Source organism: Solanum pennellii, chromosome 7 (assembly GCF_001406875.1).
Source record: "Solanum pennellii chromosome 7, SPENNV200".
In the NCBI taxonomy this organism is placed as follows: Eukaryota; Viridiplantae; Streptophyta; class Magnoliopsida; order Solanales; family Solanaceae; genus Solanum; species Solanum pennellii.
The window spans coordinates 4,957,662-4,961,717 of NC_028643.1; the positions used below are offsets into that span (position 1 = coordinate 4,957,662).

The 4,056-nt window shown below is 31.1% G+C and overlaps 1 pseudogene; it reads right to left on the reverse strand.

Moving 5' to 3' along the window:
- Nucleotides 1–218: 218 nt before the first annotated feature.
- Nucleotides 219–3,212, reverse strand: LOC107024766 (annotated as a pseudogene).
- Between the last annotated feature and the right edge of the window lie 844 nt (nucleotides 3,213–4,056).

Genomic DNA, 4,056 nt, shown 5'->3' on the forward strand with positions numbered 1-4,056 from the left:
AGTTGACCCTATTTTTTTTCCCAAGGAAGAATTAGGATTTCTAAATTTATATTTAATTAGAGAAAAAAAAGCTAGAACAATGAGTTATCAATAAGTTATTTATATGTATAGTTTTTTTTTTTTAAAAATAAATATAATACACAATTTCAGTCAAAGCTAATGATATTGTCAACCAGTAAGAAAATGAAGAACTACATATGTTACATACATGTCCAAATTATAAATAACATATTCATGGGACATTAAATAAAACAAGAAAAAAGCGTTAAATCTACTTAGATATAGGATAAGATGGATGTGACTCAATGACTAAAACCGGACTATAGTCAAATTAAATTGAGATAATTTGCGGTCACTGGTTTGAACACGTGGTATGGAGAAGCCTCAATAAGTTCGATTTGCCATTTCAAGAGATGCATATACACAATCAATCTCCATTTCTTTTAGGGCTTGGCATTGGCATCACATATCCCGCTTTTCCGGCCCGCGGAAAATGGTAAGACCAGAACACTGGTTCACCCCATCCAAAATTTATCTTTTTCGCAGGGAAATGTTGCCCCGATGACACTACCACCGCGGGTCCATCACCATTCATCGCATATATTTTTGCCATGGATGGTTCAGGACGAGGAGCCTCAACCCAATCTATCAATCCATGAAAATGCTCTTATGTTTTCGCGATATCAAGAAATTCATGGATTACATTTGCCACCCAATTTAACGATTTTTCTTTTACCTCCTCAACTTTTTTCTCTCCAAATGGGATGGAGAGAACATTACCAAAATACCCTTTTAGTAACTTATCCACATTTTATGATCAATCGAGTCCGACCATCCACCACAATACCAAACCTAAAATTGTTGAAACCCCAAGTTTCTTCATTAATTCCACATGCAATAGTTTTCCACAGGAAAGCGCTGAATGATTCAAGTTTAGACCTCTGGGACGTGCCTTTTTGGTTATCATGACAATTGGCTAGTGATTGAAGGTACTCAATTTTGTCACCTGTGACATAGTAAATTCTACTTAATGACTTGATCATTACGGTTAAGTATTTCCGATTTCATGGGAGGTAGGGTTGAGAGTGGTACATATAATTCATCGATCGAGTCATCATAGTAACCAGGATGAAGAGGAAAAAGGGATGATCGTCGAAACGATGGGAGCTGAGAGAGTGGCTTGGATTGAGCTAATTCAGACCATGACACAAGAAACAAGTTGGCTGAGTATGCATCAGCAACTCTATGATCAAATGAGCAACCCACAATTATTCCTCCACATTTGAGTTGTGTAACCTGCATCAAATAAAATTGGGTATAATTTCAAGGAATTAAATAAATAAACAAAAGGACAAAGTTAGGTTATGGGGTTGTCTATTTTTATATTGCTCTAGCAGCAGAGTTATACCTCCTTAATCTTAATTTACGTGTCATATATATTTCTATTTTAATCTGTTTAAAAAATATACCGTCTTTTATATATTTAATATCACAAATTTGAAAAACTTAATTTGTTTTTTTAAAACTTTGTGATTATTTTCTCAACAATCAAGACAGAGATTTTTTGTTGAAAACATGATTAGTTAAGTAAATAAACGACGGAACACATAAATAAGTCCTTTAATTTGGCTTTGTTTCACATTTAAGTACCTTCCATCTTTCGGTGTATACAAGTAGACGATACTTTAACTTGTGTAAAATGAGCAAGTAGACATGTGAGTCCTATGTGGCATAATATGCACACGACATCATGTAGGACGTAAAATTGTAATGTACTATGCCAAATAGGACACGTGTCTATTCATTTAGCTTTATACAAGTTTAAGTGTCTACTTATGCATACCCAAATTAAAGGACATATTTATGTATTATGCTAATAAAATATGTTTAATATATACTCCTTCCACACATTTTTATTTGTCCACTAGTTTAAAGCAATAATCACTTTTACTTGTCACCTTTAACATATAAAAAAAAAACTTATTTTCTTCCTATTTTACTCTAAACATCAAATCATATCTCAGACCGATGACTAAACACCAATTAATATGGATTAATGTTGATTATTGTTTATTAGGGTATACAAAGTCCAAACTGGACAAGTGAAATTAACCGGGGGAATAACAACTTAGCTTATGTTATTCGATGATGATGATAGTCACACACTTTAAGTGCTATTAAGGTAGACAGAAGTATTACACGAATTCGAATCACAGAACACTATTATAATTTTTTTGCGTGTTTGCCTCTTGAAGAGAATCAAAACCCTTATATGAAGTGGTAAGTGTTTGCCTCTTGAAGAGAATCAAAACCCTTATATGAAGTGGTAAGTTCATGATTTGACGTTTATGGATGTAAGATTTTAGTAGTTTGAAGTAACTATATTCTAACTTAATAATTTATACATTAAACCCATTTTTTCGTGGCAAATACAAAATTTAAATCAAATTAAAACAATTACTTAGTTTTGTCAAATTCATTACCCGAATCGTACATCCACATTTACGCTTGTCAAGGGAGTTCTAAAATCACATTGGTCACACACCTCAACGATTAATAAATATTTTCAAATCATGTTTCGGAAAAGTCTTGGATATATCATAAATAATTATCCTCTTCAGCACCTCACACAAATAGAGTTAAGGTTTGCGTATTACACCTTATTCTTTTCATATAAGATTAAATTGATTACTGAATATATTATTATCGTTGTATTTATATGTTGAGATATTCACTAAGTCACATGCATGGAATAAATAGGGAGAAATTGTTTTACACATAATTATTAATACCTGAATAGCAAGAACACCATGCTTCTTTTTCGGAACAAATTTTCCCTCAATGCTTTCATCTGGATTATAAAAATTTACCTCTTTAAGCTCAACATCACCAAAAGCTTCAATAAAAGAAACACCACCATTATTGCAAAGAAGCTCCGGTTCTCCGGCTGAATTTTCAACTATATCTCCAGAAAATGCATAGTAAGAAACTAATGTTTCAGCCAAAGATGTTTTGAGTATTTTTACGATTGAGTTAAATTCTAAATTCATATTAATTTTCTGCGAAACAATAATGGGATTTAGATAGCAGAACATAACTCCGACCTCCAATGGAGGTAAGAGAAAATCAAGATTAGATAATGGTAGCCAGTGTTCTTGCATTGGCAACACTGCTGCCACTACTTCACTCTTGTTCACTTTCACATTGAAGNGGGGGGGGGGGGGGGGAAATAAGAAGTGTAAAAGGTTATCGATATATTAGAGTGATGGATTGATGGATGAGATAGTTGTATTTATAGAATGAAAGAATTTTTATATTATAAAATAAAGTTTTTAGATGATTATAAGTATTTAATCATAAAAAATAATAATTAAAGTTTAAACTATGAATTTTAAATAGAAAATATTTTTTTAGAGGCAATCGATAGGAGAGAGGTAATAAAAAGAGAATACTATATTACTCATAATGAAAAATAGGAATCTCACCAAATGAGTTACTTAGCTTCTCAATGTTGTATCGAATATATTATATATCTATTGTATTTTTATTTTGATTGTATCAAATTAATATATGTTGATAGTATAAATATTTATTTTTAACTGAGTAATATAGTTAAGTGGGATGATTATCATTCATAAAGAGTGTGACAACATGACAAATTAAGTAGATAATTGTATTATAGTTATAAGTTTAAGTATACTGATAGTAAATATGAATAACAAACAACATATCTAAATATATAACAATATTTCAAAATAATAAATAATAAACAAGTCTAAATATTTCTTTAGTTAAAAAAATTAATTCATATCTAAAAGGTTCAATGTTGGTTGGTTATAATATAATTAGAATTGGTAAGAACTGTTATCCTTATAGTAACTTGTATTTATAAGGTTAATAAACAGAAACAGAAATAAGATGAAGCAGAAAATACATAAAATACAAGAAGTAATCCGAGTCCACAGAAACTACTGTGTGTCCTTAAGAAATTTAATCCCCTCACTGTACCCAAGGTTATGGATTAATTTCTCCCAAGATAAAACGGATTAAACCTGT